Source organism: Procambarus clarkii, chromosome 50 (genome assembly GCF_040958095.1).
Source record: "Procambarus clarkii isolate CNS0578487 chromosome 50, FALCON_Pclarkii_2.0, whole genome shotgun sequence".
Lineage (NCBI taxonomy): Eukaryota > Metazoa > Arthropoda > Malacostraca > Decapoda > Cambaridae > Procambarus > Procambarus clarkii.
In genome coordinates, this window is record NC_091199.1 from 28261954 (window position 1) to 28282621 (window position 20668).

At 44.6% G+C, this 20668-nt stretch overlaps 1 protein-coding gene across 1 annotated transcript in view; it reads left to right on the forward strand.

Moving 5' to 3' along the window:
• The window catches only part of LOC138351721 (golgin subfamily A member 6-like protein 25), an 83580-nt gene that overhangs the window by 48238 nt on the left and 14674 nt on the right, over positions 1 to 20668 (forward strand). The window lies entirely within an intron of this gene.

Below are 20668 nucleotides of genomic sequence, written 5' to 3' on the forward strand. Positions count from 1 at the left end.
TGTACCGAGACAGAGAGATGTACAGAGACAGAGAGACGTACAGAGACAGAGAGATGTACAGAGACAGAGAGATGTACCGAGACAGAGAGATGTACAGAGACAGAGAGACGTACAGAGACAGAGAGATGTACAGAGAACGAGAGACGTTCAGTGACAGATGTACAGAGACAGAGAGACGTACAGAGACAGAGAGATGTACAGAGAACGAGAGACGTACAGAGACATAGAGATGTACAGAGACAGAGAGATGTACAGAGACAGAGAGACGTACAGAGACAGAGAGATGTACAGAGAACGAGAGACGTTCAGTGACAGATGTACAGAGACAGAGAGACGTACAGAGACAGAGAGATGTACAGAGAACGAGACATGTACAGAAACAGAGAGACGTACAGAGACAGAGAGATGTACAGAGACAGAGAGACATACAGAGACAGAGAGACGTACAGAGACAGAGAGATGTACAGAGACAGAGAGACATACAGAGACAGAGAGACGTACAGAGACAGAGAGATGTACAGAGAACGAGACATGTACAGAAACAGAGAGACGTACAGAGACAGAGAGATGTACAGAGACAGAGAGACATACAGAGACAGAGAGACGTACAGAGACAGAGAGACGTACAGAGACATAGAGATGTACAGAGGCAAAGTGGGACGGGTCGAACAGGACTATGTTACCCTTGAAGGGGGTGGTTGGGGTCGGCCCATTTGTTACCCTTAAAGGGGGGTGGTTGGGGTCGGCCCCTTTGTTACCCTTGAACAGGGTGGTTGGGGTCGGCCCCTATGCTACCCTTCAAGGGGGGTGGTTGGGGTCGGCCCCTTTGTTACCCTTGAAGGGGGAGGTTGGGGTTGGCCCATTTGTTACCCTTGAACAGGGTGGTTGGGGTCGGCCCCTTTGTTACCCTTGAAGGGGGAGGTTGGGGTCGGCCCCTTTGTAACCCTTGAAGGGGGAGGTTGGGGTCGGCCCCTATGCTACCCTTGAAAAGGGGTGGTTTGGGTCAGCCCCAATGCTACCCTTGAAGAAGGGTGGTTGGTGTCGGCCTCTATGTTACCCCTCTAAGGGGGTGGTTGGTGTCGGCCCCTATGTTACCCCTCTAAGGGGGTGGTTGGGGTCAGCCCCTATGTTACACTTGAAGGGGGGGGGCTTCGGCCCCTATGCTTCCCTTGAAGGGGGTTTGGTTGGGGTCGGCCCCTATGCTACCGTTTAAAGGGGAGGGGGGTCGGTCCCTATGGCCCCTATGTTACCCTTGAAAAGGGTGGTTGGTGTCAGTCACTATATTACCGTTGAAGGAGGGTTGGTTGGGGTCGGCCCCTATGCTACCGTTGAAGAGGGGGAGGGGGTTGGGGTCGGCCCCTATGTTACCCTTGAAGGGGGGTGGGGGTTTGGGGTCAGCCACTATGTTACCGTTGAAGGGGGGTTGTTTGGGGTCAGCCCCTATGCTACCCCTTAATGGGGATGGTTAGGGTCTCCCACTATGTTACCCTTGAAGGGGGTGGTTGGGGTCAGCCCCTATGTTACCCTTGAAAAGGGAGGTTAGGGTCAGCCACTATGTATTGTGTGTGTTGGTGGTGATGGGTACTGTGTGTAGCTGGTGATGGGTATGGTGTGTGTAGGTGGTGATAGGTATAGTGTGAAGATGCTTTCAATGACCGGAGGATATGATGGTGACCCGGGAGGGTGTGTGTAGGTGGTGATGAGTATGGTGTGTGTAGGTGGTGATGGGTATGGTGTGTGTAGGTTCAGATGGGTATGATGAGTGTGTATAGGTGGTAATGGGTAACGTGTGTGTGTGTAGGTGATGATGGGTATGGTGCGTGTAGGTGGGGATGGGTATGGTATGTGTAGGTGGTGATGAGTATGGTGTGTGTAGGTGGTGATGGGTATTATGTGTGTAGATGGTGATAGTATGGTGTGTGTAGGTGGTGATGTTTATTATGTGTGTATTTGGTGATAGGGTATGGTGTATGTATGTGATGATACGTATGGTGAGTGTAGGTGGAGATGGGTATGACGTATGTAGGTGATAATAGGTATGGTGTGTGTAAGTTTCGATTTGTATGGTGTGTGTAGACGGTGATGGGTAAAGTGTATGTAGGTGATGATGGGTATCGTGTGTGTAGGTACTGATTTGTATGGTGCTATTATGATTACATTGACATGAGAGTAAAGGAGGGTATGGTCGTGACCCGGGAGGGTGTGTGTAGGTGGTGACCGGTATGGTGTATGTAGGTGGTGATGGGTATGGTGTGTGTAGGTGGTGATGGGTATGGTTTGTGTAGGTGGTGATGGGTATGGTGTGTGTAGGTGGTGATGGGTATGGTGTGTGTAGGTGGTGATGGGTATGGTGTATGTAGGTGGTGATGGGTATGGTTTGTGTAGGTGGTGATGGGTATGGTGTGTGTAGGTGGTGATGGGTATGGTGTGTGTAGGTGGTGATGGGTATGGTTTGTGTAGGTGACGACCGGTATGGTGTATGTAGGTGGTGATGGGTATGGTTTGTGTAGGTGGTGATGGGTATGGTGTATGTAGGTGGTGATGAGCATGCTGTGTGTAGGTGGTGATGGATATTGTGTGTGTAGGTAGTGATTGGTATGGTGTATGTAGGTGGTGATGGGTATGGTGTGTGTAGGTGGTGATGGGTATGGTTTGTGTAGGTGGTGATGGGTATGGTTTGTGTAGGTGGTGAATGGGTATGGTGTGTGTAGGTGGTGATGGGTATGGTTTGTGTAGGTGGTGATGGGTATGGTTTGTGTAGGTGGTGATGGGTATGGTGTGTGTAGGTGGTGATGGGTATGGTGTGTGTAGGTGGTGATGGGTATGGTGTGTGTAGGTGGTGATGAGCATGCTGTGTGTCGGTGGTGATGGGTATTGTGTGTGTAGGTAGTGATTGGTATGGTGAGTGAAGGAGGTGATGAGTATGGTGTGAAGATGTTTACTTTGAAAGGAGGGAATGGGAGGGTATGGGGAGACTCGGGAGGGTGTGTGTAGGTGGTGATGGGTATGGTGTGTGTAGGTGGTGATGGGTATGGTGTGTGTAGGTGGTGATAGATATAGTGTGTGTAGGTGGTGATAGGTATGGTGTGTCTAGGTGGTGATAGATATGGTGTGTGTAGGTGGTGATAGGTATGGTGTGTCTAGGTGGTGATGGGTATGGTGTGTGTGTGTAGGTGGAGAGGGGTATAGTGTGCGTAGGTGGTGATGGGTATGGCGAGTGTAGATTGTTTTGGGAATGGTGTGTGTAGGTGGTGATATGTATAATGTGCTTAGGTTGTCATGGATATGGTGCATGTAGGTGGTGATGAGAAAGATGTGTGTGGTTGGTGATAGGTATGGTGTGCGTAGGTGGTGATGTGTATGGTGTGTGTAGATTGTTTTGGGTATTGTGTGTGTAGGTGTGTATATGTATGGTGTGTTTATTTGGTGATGGATATGGTGCATGTAGGTGGTGATGAGAAAGATGTGTGTGGTTGGTGATAGGTATGGTGTGCGTAGGTGGTGATGTGTATGGTGTGTGTAGATTGTTTTGGGTATTGTGTGTGTAGGTCTGTATATGTATGGTGTGTTTATTTGGTGATGGATATGGTGCATGTAGGTGGTGATGTGAATGGTGTGTGTAGATGGTGATGGGTATGGTATGCCTAGGTTGTGATGGATAACGTGTGTGTGTGTGTAGGTGGTGATGGGTATGATGTGAAGGTTCATAAATTTACAGGAGGGTATAGTGGAGACCCTGGAAGGGTATGTGTAGGAAGTGATGGGTATGGTGTGTGTTGGGGGTAATAGGTATGGTACGTGATTAGGTGGTGACGGGTATGGTGAGTGTTGGTGGTGATGGGTATGGTGTGTGTGTAGGTGGTGATGGGTATGGTGAATGATAGTGGTGATGGGTATGGTGAGCGTAGGTGGGGATGGGTATGGTGTGTGAAGGTTGTTATTGGTATGGTTTATGTAGGTGATGATATGTATGGTGTGGCAAAGTAGTAATGCGTATGGTGTACTCACCTAATTGTACTTACCTAATTGTGCTTGCGGGTGTTGAGCTTTGTCTCTTTGGTCCCGCCTCTCAACTGTCAATCAAGTGATGTGCAGATTCCTGAGCCTACTGGGCTCTGTCATATCAACATTTGAAACTGTGTATGGAGTCAGACTCTACCACATCACTGCTTAGTGCATTCCATTTAAGTGGGGATGGATATTATGTGTGTAGGTGGTGATGGGTATGGGGTGTGTAGGTGGTGATGGGTATGGTGTGTGTTGGTGGTGAAGGGTATGGTGTGTGAAGGTTCTGATGGGTATGATGTGTATAGGTGGTGATGGGTATGGTGTGTGCAGATGGTGTTGGTATAGTGTGTGTAGGTAGTGATTGGAATTATGTGTGTTGGTGTTGATGCGTATGGTGTGTGTAGATCGTGATATGTGTTGTGTGAGTAGGTGGTTGTAGGTACGGTGTGTAGGTGGTGATGGGTATGGTGTGTGTAGTTGGTGATGGGTATTGTGTGTGTTGGTAGTGAAGGGTATGGTCTGTGTAGGTGGTGATTGGTGTGGTGTGTATAGGTGCTGATGGGTATGGTGTGTAAGTGTAGGTGGTGATAGGTATGGTGTGTGTGTAGGTGGTGATGGGTATGGTGCAAGGATGATGACATTGACAGGAGGGTATGGGAGGGTATGGTTGAGACCCGGGAGCGTGTGTATTGATGGTGATGGGTATTGTGTGTATAGGTGGTGATGGGTATGGTGTGTGTAGGTGGTGATGGGTATGGTGGGTATGGGTGGTGATGAGAATGGTGTGTGTAAGTGGTGATTGGTATGGTGAGTGAGGGTGGTGATGGATAAGGCGTGTATTAATGGTGATGTGTATGGTGTGTGTAGATGGAGATGGTTATGTTGTGTGTAAGTGGTGATGGTTATGTTGTGTGTAGGTGGTGATGGTTATGCTGTGTGTAGGTGATGATGTATATTGTGTGTGTAGGTGGTGATTGGTATGGTGAGTGAGGGTGGTGATGGATAAGGCGTGTATTAATGGTGATGTGTATGGTGTGTGTAGATGGAGATGGGTTATGGTGTGTGTAGGTGGTGATGGTTATGTTGTGTGTAAGTGGTGATGGTTATGCTGTGTGTAGGTGATGATGTATATTGTGTGTGTAGGTGGTGATTGGTATGGTGAGTGAAGGTTGTACTCACCTAGTTGTACTCACCTAGTTGTGTTTGCGGGGGTTGAGCTCTGGCTCTTTGGTCCCGCCTCTCAACCGTCAATCAACAGGTGTACAGATTCCTGAGCCTATTGGGCTCTATCATATCTACACTTGAAACTGTGTATGGAGTCTGCCTCCACCACATCACCTCCTAATGCATTCCATTTGTCAACCACTCTGACACTAAAAAAGTTCTTTCTAATATCTCTGTGGCTCATTTGGGCACTCAGTTTCCACCTGTGTCCCCTTGTGCGTGTTTCCCATGTGTTAAATAGACTGTCTTTATCTACCATATCAATTCCCTTCAGAATCTTGAATGTGGTGATCATGTCTCCCCTAACTCTTCTGTCTTCCAGCGAAGTGAGGTTGAATTCCCGTAGTCTCTCGTCGTAGCTCATACCTCTCAGCTCGGGTACTAGTCTGGTGGTAAACTTTTGAACCTTTTTCAGTTTAGTCTTATCCCTGACTAGATATGGACTCCATGCTGGGGCTGCATACTCCAGGATCGGCCTGACATATGTGGTATACAAAGTTCTGAATGATTCTTTACACAAGTTTCTGAATGCCGATCGTATGTTGGCCAGCCTGGCATATGCCGCTGATGTTATCCGCTTGATATCTGCTGCAGGAGACAGGTCTGGCGTGATATCGACCCCCAAGTCTTTTTCCTTCTCTGACTCCTGAAGAATTTCCTCTCCCAGATGATATCTTGTATCTGGCCTCCTGCTCCCTACACCTATCTTCATTACATTACATTTGGTTGGGTTAAACTCTAACAACCATTTGTTCGACCATTCCTTCAGCTTGTCTAGGTCATCTTGAAGCCTCAAACAGTCCTCTTCTGTTTTAATCCTTCTCATAATTTTAGCATCGTCCGCAAACATTGAGAGAATTGAATCGATACCCTCCGGGAGATCATTTACATATATCAGAAACAAGATAGGACCGATTACAGAGCCCTGTGGGACTCCACTGGTGACTTCATGCCAATCGGAGGTCTAACCCCTCACCGTAACTCTCTGCTTCCTATTGCTTAGATACTCCCTTATCCACTGGAGCACCTTACCAGCTACACCTGCCTGTCTCTCCAGCTTATGTACCAGCCTCTTATGCGGTACTGTGTCAAAGGCTTTCCGACAATCCAAGAAAATGCAGTCCGCTCAGCCCTCTCATTCCTGCCTAATCTTTGTCACCTGATCGTAGAATTCTATCAAGCCTGTAAGGCAAGATTTACCCCTCCCTGAACCCATGTTGGCGATTTGTCACGAAGTCCCTTCTCTCCAGATGTGTTACCAGGTTTTTTCTCACGATCTTCTCCATTACCTTGCATGGTATACAAGTCAAGGACACTGGCCTGTAGTTCAGTACCTCTTGCCTGTCGCCCTTTTTGTATATTGGGACCACATTCGCCGCCTTCCATATTTCTGGTAGGTCTCCCGTCTCCAGTGACTTACTATACACTATGGAGAGTGGCAAGCAAAGTGCCTCTGCACACTCTTTCAGTATCCATGGTGAGATCCCATCTAGATCAACAGCCTTTCTAACATCCAGATCCAGCAGGTGTCTCTTGACCTCCTCTCTCGTAATTTCGAACTCTTCCAAGGCCGCCTGGTTTACCTCCCTTTCTCCTAGCACAGTGACCTCACCTCGTTCTATTGTGAAGACCTCCTGGAACCTCTTGTTGAGTTCTTCACACACCTCTCTGTCATTCTCTGTATAGCTGTCCTCGCCTGTTCGAAGTTTCAATACCTGTTCTTTCACTGTTGTTTTCCTTCTGATGTGACTGTGGAGTAGCTTTGGTTCGGTCTTGGCTTTGTTTGCTATATCATTTTCAAAACTTTTCTCTGCTTCTCTTCTCACCCTAACGTACTCATTCCTGGTTCTCTGGTATTTCTCTCTGCTTTCTGGTGTTCTGTTATTCCGGAAGTTCCTCCACGCCCTTTTGTTCAGTTTCTTCGCTTCCATACATACCCTATTATACCATGGATTCTTCTGTTGCTTCTCGGATTTTTCCCTTTGGGCCGGGATGAACCTGTTTACTGCCTCCTGACACTTTTGGGTAACATAGTCCATCATACCCTGTACAGACTTATCTCTGAGGTCTGTGTCCCAAGGTATTTCACTTAGGAAACTTCTCATCTGTTCATAATTCCCCTTTCGGTATGCCAGTCTTTTGATTCCTAGTTCTTTTTTGGGGGAGATAAGTCCTAGCTCTACCAGGTACTCAAAGTTCAATACACTGTGGTCACTCATTCCCAAGGGCGCTTCCATCTTAACTTCCCTTATATCCCACTCATTTAGGGTAAATATCAAATCAAGCAATGCTGGTTCATCTTCTCCTCTCATTCTTGTTGGTTCTTTGATGTGCTGGCTTAGAAAGTTTCTTGTTGCCACGTCCAGCAGCTTAGCTCTCCATGTTTCTGGTCCTCCATGCGGGTCTCTGTTCTTCCAATCTATCTTCCCATGGTTGAAGTCTTCCATAATTAGTAGTCCTGATCCATTCCTGCTAGCAACAGAAGCTGCTCTTTCTATTATGTTAATGGTGGCCATGTTGTTTCTATCATATTCCTGTCTAGGTCTTCTGTCATTTGGTGGTGGATTATATATGACTACGACTATAATTTTTTTCCCTCCATTTGTTACTGTACCTGCTATGTAGTCACTGAAACCTTCACAGCCCTGAATATCCATCTCTTCAAAATCCCAGCCTTTTCTTACCAGCAGAGCTACACCACCCCCACCTCTTCCTTCCCTCTCTTTCCTCATAACATAATAGTATGGTGTGATGAGTATGGTGTGAAGATGCTTACATTGACAGGAGGGTATGGTGTGTGTAGGTGGTAATAGGTATGGTGCGTGTGTAGGCAGTGCTAGGTATGGTGAGTTTAGGTGGTGATGGGTATGGTGAGTGTTGGTGCAGATATTTATGGTGAGTTTAGTTTTTTTTTCTACCACATACGTGGCCATATATTTACAATGCTAATCAGCATATGTACATTTTCTTCTGTCCTACTTGGACATTGTTAGAAATGTGGTAAACATATAGTTCAGGGTTTATTGAACAACTGTGTGTATTGTGTATAGGTGGTGACGAGTATGTTGTGAAGATTCATAAATTTACAACGGGGTATGGGAGGGTTTGATGGTGACCCGCGAGAGTGTGTGTAGTTGGTGATGGGGTATGGTGTGTGTAGTTGGTGATGGGTATGTTGCGTGTAGGTGGTGATGGGTATGGTGTGTGAAGGTGGTGATGGATATGGTGTGTGTAGGTGTTGGTGGGTATGGTGTGTGTAGGTGGTGATGGATATGGTGTGTTTAGGTGGAGATGGGTATGGTGTGTGCAGGTGGTGACGGGTATGGTGTGTGTAGGTTATGATGGATATGGTGTGTGTAGGTGGTGGTGGGTATGGTGTGTGTAGGTTGTGATGGATATGGTGTGTGTAGGTGGTGATGGGTATAGTGTGTGTAGGTGGTGATAGGTATATTGTGTCTAGGTGGTGATGAGTATGGTGTGTGTGTAGGTGGTGATGAATATGGGGAGTGTAGTTGGTGATGGGTATGGCGTGTGTTGGTGGTCATGGGTATGGTGTGTGTAGGTGGAGATGGGTATGGTGTGCGTAGGTGGTGGTGGGTATGGTGTGTGTAGATTGTTTTGGAATTGGTGTGTGTAGGTGGTGATATGTATAGTATGTTTAGGTGGTGATGGATATGGTGCATGTAGGTAGTGATGAGAATGGTGTGTAGATGGTGATGGGTATGGTGTGGGTAGATGGTGATGTGTTTGGTGTGTGTAGATTGTTTTGGGTATATTGTGTGTGGGTGTTGATATGTATGGTGTGTTTATTTGGTGATGGATATGGTGCATGTAGGTGGTGATGTGAATGGTGTGTGTAGATGGTAATGGGTATGATTTGAAGATTCATACATTTTCAGGAGGGTATTGTAGGATATAGTGGAGACCCTGGGAGGGTATGTGTAGGTGGTGATGGGTATGGTGAGTGTTGGTGGTGATGGGTATGGTGTGTGTGTAGGTGGTGATGGGTATGGTGAGTGTTGGTGGTGATGGGTATGGTGAGCGTAGGTGGTGATGGGTATGGTGCATGACGCTTGTTATGGGTATGATGTGTGAAGGTGATGATAAGTATGATGTGGGTAGGTAGTGATGGGTATGGTGTATTCACCTAATTGTACTCATCTAATTGTGCTTGCGGGAGTTAGGCTTTGTCTCTTTGATTGACAGTTGACAGCCTCTCAACTGTCAATCAAGTGATGTACAGATTCCTGAGCCTACTGGGCTCTGTCATATCAACATTTGAAACTGTGTATGGAGTCAGACTCTACCACATCACTGCTTAGTGCATTCCATTTAATTGGAGATGGATATTATGTGTGTAGGTGGTGATGGATATTGTGGTGATCGATATGGTGTGATGGATATGATTGGTATGGTGTGTGTAGGTGGTGATGGGTATGGTGTGTGTAGGTGGTGATGGGTATGGTGTGTGTAGGTTGTTAGTGGTATAGTGTGTGTAGGTGGAGATATGTATGGTGTATTTAGGTGGTGAGGGATATGGTGTTTAAGTGATGATGTGTGTGTGTGTGTGTGTAGGTGGTAATGGGTATGTTGTGAAGATTCATAAATTTACAAGAGGGTATGGGAGGGTTTGGTGTTGTCTCGGGATGGTGTGTGTAGGTGATGATGGGTATCGTGTGTGTAGGTGATGGGTATGGTGTGTGTTGGTGGTGATAGGTATGGTGTGTTTAGGTGATGATGGATATGGTGTGTAGGTGGTGGTGGGTATGGTGTGTGTAGGTGGTGGGGGTATGGTGTGTGTAGGTTGTGATGGATATGGTGTGTGTGTATGTTGTGATGGATATGGTGTGTGTAGGTGGTGGTGGGTATGATGTGTGTAGGTGGTGATCGGTATGGTGTGTGTGTAGGTGATGTGGAATGGTGTGTGTAGGTGGTGATGGGTATGGTGTGTGTAGGTGGTGATGGGTATGATGTGTGTAGGTGGTGATAGCTATGGTGTGTGTGTAAGTAGTTATGGGTATGGTGTGAAGATGCTGACATTGACAGGAGGGTATGGTGGAGACCCGGGATGGTGTGTGTTTAGGTGGTGATAGCTATGGTGTGTGTGTAAGTAGTTATGGGTATGGTGTGAAGATGCTGACATTGACCGGAGGGTATGGTGGTGACCCGGGATGGTGTGTGTGTAGGTGGTGAAGGGTATGATGTAAAGATGCATACATTTACAGGAGTATGGGAGGGTATGGTGGAGACCCGGAAGGATTTGGGTAGGGGGTGATGGGTATCGTGTGTGTAGGTGGTGATGGGCATGGTGTGTGTGTGTGTAGGTGGTGATTGATATGGTGTGATGAATATGATGAGAATGGTGTGAGTTTGTGTTGATGGGTATAGTGTGTGTGTAGGTGGTGATGGATATGGTGTTGTTATTATGAGTTGATTTCATTGTTCAGCGTCCCTGCAACCCAGGCCTCCTTTTTGTTATGCACCCCCAGGAAGCAGCCCGTAGCAGCTATCTAACTCCCAGGTACCTATTTACTGCTAGGTGAACAGAAGCATCAGGGTGAAAAATATTGCCCTTTTGTTACTGCCTAAACCAGGCATCGAACCCCGAACCTCAGTTCTACGAAATCGAAGCGCTGTCCACTCAGCTGTGAGGCCCCTACATACAATAATATATTTTTCCCTATGTATTTATAATCAATTTATATTATATTTTTTTTTTAGTTATGTAGTTAGTTTTAGTGACTCTTTCCTATATTACTGTACTTCCACTCTTCTAACTAAGTCTTACCAATTCTCCACATTGCAATGAGTTGCCCTTTTCAACGACTTCCATATTTAGAATTATCTCTTTCAATTTGGCCTCCATCAAATCAATGATACCCAGCTACTTAAAGTGAACTATATGACATATAGTAGATAATTTGATTTATACTTGTGTGTACAAGTTTTATATTGCAATTTGATTAGCCATCCTTTTAGTTTCAATTGCTTCCCATGTTTGGTCCATGTCCAGTACCAATTGTTCAGTCATGTTTCCCTATACCTGGGATGGGCAACCTTTTTGAGAGTGCGTGCCAAAATCAGCCAAGTCTCTGACACAAACTATTTCCACGTGCCAACCATTTTTTTAGAACATATTTGGTATCTCTTAAGAACTTTTTAAACGAAAAAATAATAAATTACCGCAGTGCAGTAAAACATAGTATAAAAAACAACAGAAAAAAAATTATTTAACCTTCAGAAGTACATTTCAACAGCCTTTAAGCTTTTGTAACTTTAATAGAATACAACAGATAAAAAACTTGTTGACTCCTTTTAGTTACTGTCAGTGAGACTTCTGCTGCTGCTGCATAACTGATGACAGAGATTTTACATCGGGTTTATATTTAGTAACATTGAGAGATATGCATGCAGCGCTAGTTTCATCTGTCATGCTACTCCTGTTACGAGACTTAACAAAGTTCATAATTGAGAACAAAGATTCGCAAGCATATGTAGACGAAAACATGGTTAGCAATGGTTTGCAAGGTTTTTTAAACAGACATAATTTTCTGGAATAGTATTCCAAGTCCTTAATACTTCGTTTTCCGCATTTCTCTTTGCTACTTTCATCTCTAATCTCTCTCTTTCAATATTTTCCAAGTCAACTCTAAGGTCAACAAATTTCTGCTTCCAAATTGAGCTACTCTGAAATTCAATCAACTGCTTCTCAAAATCATCCATGTCTATCCATGAAAACATTTGCAAGTTTAGTTCATCCATTTTGATGCTGTCTGGAAACTTGATGAACTTTACTGTGTCTTCCAGTTCTCTGAATTTGGCAAATCTTGTAGAGAACTGCCAAACTGTTGACTCGATAATGTTTACAAACAGCTTTTGAAGACATTTGTGGTCTGTTCTGTCATCTTTTAGATCACTGATGTACCGCTTTAGGTTTGGAAAGTATCTAAATCTCTCATTATCTACAACACTTTAAAAAACTTTAAGCTTCATTTCAAAAGCTTTATGTAACAAAACATAACATCAAGTGTCTTACCAGAGCCCTGTAACTTAATATTCAATTCATTTAAATGTTCACAAAAATCTGCAAAAAACATCAGTTTACAAACCCACACGATGTCAGAAAATTCCTGGTATGACACTTGTTGGTCGTTCAAATAGAGCTTTATCTCATCTAAGCATTCAATAAATCGTTTCAGAACCAAGCCTCTGCTAAGCCAACGAACATGGTTGTTCATTTTCAGTCCTTTATACACAGATTCTACCTCATCCAGTAGAGTTTGAAATTGTCTTTTATTTAAAGGCCGACCACAAATGTAATTAACAACCTTGGTAACTGTTTGCATCACTTCTTGCAGTTCCTTTAGGCCAGCTTTTGCACATAAAGCCTCCTCATGTATGATGCAATGGAAGCCAATCAGTGGATGACCAACACTTTTTGCAAACAGATTTACAAATCCTGTCCTCTCACCAGTCATGTTTGGGGTACCATCTGTTGTGACGGATACTACTTTTGAAATGTCAATTTGGCGAGTAGAGAATTCGTTCACAACTGTTTTACATATTTCAGCCCCGGTAGTACGCTCAGGTAGTGATGCAAGAGCAACCATCTCTTCACATACTTCATCACCCTTCACAGATATGATTGTCAGTGTACACTATGGTTATGGGTGCAGCCGTTAGGTTAGAAAGGCTTATTACATAAAATATGAGCCAAAGTAAATAGAGGGGAATCATCATACATCGGCATGATCGATGACGTAAAAAAAGAAGGTAACTATGGCAACAAGATCAACTTCTTTTTCTTGAGACCTCTGTAGCTTCGTAGAGCTTAAACCTCTTCACCACCAGGACGTACATATACTGTCATGGCATGTAAGCTTATACCCCAAGGAAAGTAGTTTTTTTTGTCTGTGCTTAGGGTAACATGTGCTTGCATCTGTGCTTAGGGTAACCTATGCTCTTGCGTGCCAGAGACAAGTCATCGGCGTGCCAAGTTTGGCATGCGTGCCAGAGGTTGCCCACCCCTGCCCTATAGTATACCATTTCATGCACTTTCTGAGCTCTGTCACTTTGAAGAAAAACTAGTTTGTCCCCTCACTCCGATGCTAATTTTGTTATATATTTTATATGTTTTTAATGGGGGCCCTGTTCTCTTTTGATAAATCTATCACCTACCTTAATATTATTTAACATTCTTTGTCTTTCTACAAATCATTATGCTTTAAAGGTCAATTTCAGAACTTTCATATTTTCCAATTCTCCTCTAGTCTATTCCTTAACATTAAGTTCTTTAATGTTTAGCCCCTCAACCACATTTGGAAGGAATGGAATGTGTGAAATAGAGTGCATTTGCCAGCTCACTGAAAATATAGATGATAATGTATCAGATACAAGTAAAATGCAAGATGTACTGTCTATACATTTATAGAAAAATAATGTATCTAAAAAGATAATGACTCCAATTACTAAAATGTTTTGCAAAGATATTGATTTATTCTTATTGGCGATAACATCAGAAGTTAACATTCTTGGCTGTCCAATGGTCCCAAGTTTGAATCTTCCTGAGAAGGGCAAATGTTAGTTTTATAATTTGGTACAAGCTTGTTTCTGGAGCAGCAGCTATATATCCTTTAGTTTGTCATAATTTATTTATGTTTTATTTATTTATATATACAAGGGTTCTTACGTTCTTGTACAGCCACTAGCATACATAATGTTTCGGGCAAGTCCTTAATCCTAATTTTCACAAACACGCATCCCCAGGAAGTAGCCCATAGCAGCTGTCTATCTCCCAGGTCCCTATTTTCTGCTAGGTGAACAGGGGCTGGACTGAATAATAATCAGACTGGTTTACAAAATATTTTTCCGACTCCAGCATAGAATACGCAAGTGTGCCCTTATTAAGAATAACATTCATAAAAAATATTCTATGACAAATATCGTTAGTTTTCTTGAGTTCAATAAAAAGTCAAGATGTTTTTGACTGGAAAGAGAAACATTATCCTGCTGACCAAAGTAAATGAAAATATAGTTGGTAACTGATTTAACCTTGAACTTAAGCAACTTTTCATCTCTTCAGAAACAATGGAAATGTGCAAATTCTGATCATCTGAAGATGAGGATGAAATGCCGACAGATAGTAGCTTTGCCTGGAACAGCAGTCACTTACAATAAGTAATAACCCATGCTTACTTCTATTTTCCATATCTCTCTAGATATTTTTTAATTAAAAGTGTGAAATGCTAATTACTTTTAGATGCTGAAGGAATTTATCAAGGTAGAAACAGTGCAAATGCAAAGGAACTTCTTCATATATAAGACACTACTAACAAAATCAAGCAAACTATCCAAAACATTAATTAGATTTGTTGTTGATGACGCTTCCCACAGGGATGGTTCTAATGCCTTATTATGACTATATTTTTTACTCACCAAAACTCTGAAAGAACATTATTACATCATTTTAAAATTAAAGTACAAGCCTAGAATTATTCTTGGTGAATATATGAGTGAGAGAACATTATTGAGAGAGCATATGTACTCACCTAATTGTGCCTGCTGGACCCAGTATCAGCTGTTGAGCCCGGATTTTTCAGCTGTCAGCCATCTAATACAATGGCTCTCAACTCACCAGGCTATCTAATGGCTAATAATGCTAATAATGTATCTGTCAACTTAAAAAAATGTTTGTCTAATATACAATCTTGCATTTTAAACAATAGGGAAAGATAGTAAACAATAGTAATTTGATAGTTTCTTAAACATTACATTTTCCATCACAATTAAAGAAACATTTGTAAAAAAGCTACCTTTGGCTAAACACTACTGGTCATGTCACAAATCTAACAATATTACACTTGCTTATATATCATAACAATAATAGGCAATAGCCCCCTCACACATGAAGGAGGATGTATTAATATTACTCCTAACTACCCCACTCAAACGTACAAAATGTGTTATCAAACCACATCCCTCTTGACATATTCAACAGGTAAGGCAAGCAGGAGTTGGAAAACAATTGCCACTTTAGAAGCATACCACTTATGTCTTAGTGTGATGCCAAGGCAAAATTGGAACTATGAAATAAGATAGATTAAAGTTACTATCTTAGACATGGCAGACTGGGTACGTAACAATCCTGAAGTGACATTTTGTACGTGTTTACTCTGTGACAGGTATTGTTGTCAGGCAAAATGACATTCAAGCAGTGCTATGTGAGCATGACCAAATATTATTCATATTTTATTTTACATCAATACTGTGACCTACATTCTTGCATGCTCAACAAAAAATCCAAATTCCACTGAATTTTAACTAATGTCTAGAATAAAAAGGTTTACACAAATTACAAGTCATGTTCACCATTCAAAACTGTGCAGCAGTAACAATAGCCCAGTAATCCACATCCTTGACAACATAGGCAGCAAGAGCATGAGAAAATTGAGAAGCAGATCTCTAAGGAGATGCTGGCATGTTGTACATGAAGTTGAGTTTCCTACAGTCCTTGGTGTTGTGTAGATCAGGGTGGTCAGGTTGATCGGTTGAGCATTGATGAGAGCCAGGCGATGATGAATACTCGCGTGACAAAACACACAAGAATTCCATGTAGTTTTCACTTCCATAACTATACTGAGATCCATATACTGAGTGTGATGAATATGATGGGTATGGTGTGTGTAGGTGTTTTGGGTATGGTGTGAAGATGCTTACATTGACAGGAGGGTATGGTGAAGACCCGGGAGGGTGTGTGTTGGTGGTAATAGGTATAGTGTATGTTGGTGGTGATGGATATGATGTGAAGATTCATACATTGACAGGAGGGTATGGTGGAGACCCGGGAGGGTTTGTGTAGGTGGTGATGGGTATGGTGTGTGTAGGTGGTGATGGATACGGTGTGTGTTGGTGGTGATGGATACGGTGTGTGTTGGTGGTGATGGGTATGGTGTGGTTTGGAGGTGATGAGTATGATGTGAAAATGGCTACATTGACAGGAGGGTATGTTGGTGATGAGTATGGTGTGTGTAGGTGGTGATGGGTATGGTGTGTGTTGATGGTAATGTGTATGTTGTGAAGATTCTTAAAACGATAAAGTCAATGAGGTTTCCAAATGGTTATAATGAAAAAGCGAGACTGGGAAGGTGTGTTAAGGGGGGGTGGGGGAGGCTCTCATCCTCTACCTACACTTAATTACCTAAGTGCAGTTACAGGATGAGAGCTACACTCGTGGTGTCCCGTCTACCCAGTACTCTTTGTCATATAACGCTTTGAAAAAAAACGGTAGCTCTGACGATTACAAAGATTTCGAAATGGTGACTCCGTGAACACCGGGTCCGACCTTAAATAAAAGAAGCAACTGTTAGTAACTGGGTGGACCTCAGGACTGCGAGGCCGACGAGGACGCTCCCAAACTGTGCTACGATGGCTTCCAAGGAAAAGTATGTATTTCCCTTCTGGGCTCGAGCTGACGACCGTCCGGCCACCGGCGGCATACCCCACTCTGAGGCCGTGACTCTTCCTATAAAAGTTTGATGAGAAAATCAAAAGGAAGAATAGAACTTAGACAATGGGCTCGACCTGCAGAACCAGAGGACCCCACAGGACGCTCCTAATTACATTTTATAATTTAAATATAGAAAATAAAATAAAAGAATACAACAAAGATAATTACCAAGGACAGCACACGTGCACATCCTACACGGACTGCTAAGGTCAGCAGTCACATCCCACCCAGACAGTTAAGCCAAGGTCAGCACACATGCACATCCTACATGGACTGCTAAGGTCAGCAGTCACATCCCACCCAGACAGTTAAGCCAAGGTCAGCACACGTGCACATCCTACACGGACTGCTAAGGTCAGCAGTCACATCCCACCCAGACAGTTAAGCCAAGGTCAGCACACATGCACATCCTACATGGACTGCTAAGGTCAGCAGTCACATCCCACCCAGACAGTTAAGCCAAGGTCAGCACACATGCACATCCTACATGGACTGCTAAGGTCAGCAGTCACATCCCACCCAGACAGTTAAGCCAAGGTCAGCACACGTGCACATCCTACACGGACTGCTAAGGTCAGCAGTCACATCCCACCCAGACAGTTAAGCCAAGGTCAGCACACATGCACATCCTACATGGACTGCTAAGGTCAGCAGTCACATCCCACCCAGACAGTTAAGCCAAGGTCAGCACACATGCACATCCTACACGGACTGCTAAGGTCAGCAGTCACATCCCACCCAGACAGTTAAGCCAAGGTCAGCACACATGCACATCCTACATGGACTGCTAAGGTCAGCAGTCACATCCCACCCAGACAGTTAAGCCAAGGTCAGCACACATGCACATCCTACATGGACTGCTAAGGTCAGCAGTCACATCCCACCCAGACAGTTAAGCCAAGGTCAGCACACATGCACATCCTACACGGACTGCTAAGGTCAGCAGTCACATCCCACCCAGACAGTTAAGCCAAGGTCAGCACACGTGCACATCCTACACGGACTGCTAAGGTCAGCAGTCACATCCCACCCAGACAGTTAAGCCAAGGTCAGCACACGTGCACATCCTACACGGACTGCTAAGGTCAGCAGTCACATCCCACCCAGACAGTTAAGCCAACGTCAGCACACACACATCCTACACGGACTGCTAAGGTCAGCAGTCACATCCCACCCAGACAGTTAAGCCAAGGTCAGCACACGTGCACATCCTACACGGACTGCTAAGGTCAGCAGTCACATCCCACCCAGACAGTTAAGCCAAGGTCAGCACACGTGCACATCCTACACGGACTGCTAAGGTCAGCAGTCACATCCCACCCAGACAGTTAAGCCAAGGTCAGCACACGTGCACATCCTACACGGACTGCTAAGGTCAGCAGTCACATCCCACCCAGACAGTTAAGCCAAGGTCAGCACACATGCACATCCTACATGGACTGCTAAGGTCAGCAGTCACATCCCACCCAGACAGTTAAGCCAAGGTCAGCACACGTGCACATCCTACACGGACTGCTAAGGTCAGCAGTCACATCCCACCCAGACAGTTAAGCCAAGGTCAGCACACGTGCACATCCTACACGGACTGCTAAGGTCAGCAGTCACATCCCGCCCAGATAGTTAAGCCAAGGTCAGCACACATGCACATCCTACATGGACTGCTAAGGTCAGCAGTCACATCCCACCCAGACAGTTAAGCCAAGGTCAGCACACGTGCACATCCTACACGGACTGCTAAGGTCAGCAGTCACATCCCGCCCAGATAGTTAAGCCAAGGTCAGCACACATGCACATCCTACACGGACTCCTAAGGTCAGCAGTCACATCCCGCCCAGATAGTTAAGCCAAGGTCAGCACACGTGCACATCCTACACGGACTGCTAAGGTCAGCAGTCACATCCCGCCCAGATAGTTAAGCCAAGGTCAGCACACGTGCACATCCTACACGGACTCCTAAGGTCAGCAGTCACATCCCGCCCAGATAGTTAAGCCAAGGTCAGCACACGTGCACATCCTACACGGACTGCTAAGGTCAGCAGTCACATCCCGCCCAGATAGTTAAGCCAAGGTCAGCACACATGCACATCCTACATGGACTGCTGAGGTCAGCAGTCACATCCCACCCTGACAAGGACCGCTGGCAGGGCAGGGCTCGACCCAGCCGCCTCAGAGCCAGACGGACAACTAAGACAATCAAGCCACCCAGGAACGGCCAAAAAAAAAATATATAGGTCGACATGCCTTGAAATGTCTTTCAGAAACAATGTACCCGCGGCCCGGTCCCCCTAACCAGGCCTCCTTAGGGCCTGTCTCCTGTCTCCTCTAGACACACACACACACATACACATAGTGTGTGTGTGTGTACTTGCCTAATTGTACTCACCTAATAGTGCTTGTGGGGGTTGAGCTTTGTCTCTTTGGTCCTGCCTCTCAACTGTCACTTAACTGGTGTACAGATACCTGAGCTTACTTGGCTCTATCATATCTACATTTGAAACTGCGTATGGCGTCAGCCTCCACCACATTACTGCCTAGTGCATTCCATTTATTAACTACTCTGACACTGATCTTTTTTTTGGGGGACTCTGTGGCTCATCTGGGTACTACGTTTCCACCCGTACTCACCTTGTTCGTGTCCCAACCGTGCTGAAGAGTTTGTCTTTGTCCACCCTGTCAATTCCCCTGAGAAATTTGTAAATTGTTATCATGTCTCCCCTTACTCTTCTGTTTTCCAGGGACGTGAGGTTCAGCTCCTTTAGTCTTTCCTAATAGCTCATACCTCTCAGTTCCGGGACGAGCCTGTTGGCATAACGCTGAATAAATAAATAAATAAATAAATGTTTATTTAGGTAAGGTACATACATACAAGAGATTTTTACAAAGATTGGTGGACTTATAGATAGAGCTAGTACATACAATGCCTAAAGCCACTATTACGCAAAGGGTTTCGGGAATCTTCTCTAACTTTGTTTTGTGTTTAACTAGATAGGGACTCCAGGCTGGAGCTGCATATTCCAGGATTAGTCTGACATAAGTGGTATACAGGGTCCTGAACGATTCCTTACACAAGATTCTAAAGGCCGTTCTTATGTTGGCCAGTCTAGCATATGGCGCTGTTGATATCATTTTGATGTAGGCCTCTGAGGACAGGTTCGGTGTGATATCAACCCCCAGATTTTTCTCTCTATTTGATTCTTGCAGGATTTCATCTCCCAGATGGTACCTTGTGTTCAGCCTCCTGCTCCCATCGCCTATTTTATTACCTTACACTTTCCAGAGTTGAACTTTAGCAGCCATTTTCTAGACCATTCCTCCAGTTTGTCTAGGTCATCCTGTAGTCTGTGTCTATCTTCATCCGTCTTGATTCTTCTCATATGGGATACACACACACACACGCCTTGTGTGTGTGTGTGTGTGTGTGTGTGTGTGTGTGTGTGTGTGTGTGTGGTGTGTGTGTGTGTGTGTGTGTGTGTGTGTGTGTGTGTGTGTGTGTGTGTGTGTGTGTGTGTGTGTGTGTGTGTGTGTGTGTGTGTGTGTGTGTGTGTGTGTGTACTCACCTAGTTGTGTTTGTAGGATCGAGCATTGACTCTTGGATCCCGCCTTTCGAGCATTGGTTGTTTACAGCAATGACTCCTGTCCCATTTCCCTATCATACCTGGTTATAAAATTATGAATAGTATTTGCTTCCACAACCTGTTCCTGAAGTGCATTCCATTTTCCCACTACTCTCACGCTAAAAGAAAACTTCCTAACATCTCTGTGACTCATCTGAGTTTCAAGCTTCCATCCATGTCCCCTCGTTCTGTTACTATTCCGTGTGAACATTTCGTCTATGTCCACTCTGTCAATCCCTCTGAGTATCTTATACGTTCCTATCATGTCCCCCCTCTCCCTTCTTCTTTCTAGTGTCGTAAGGCACAGTTCCCTCAG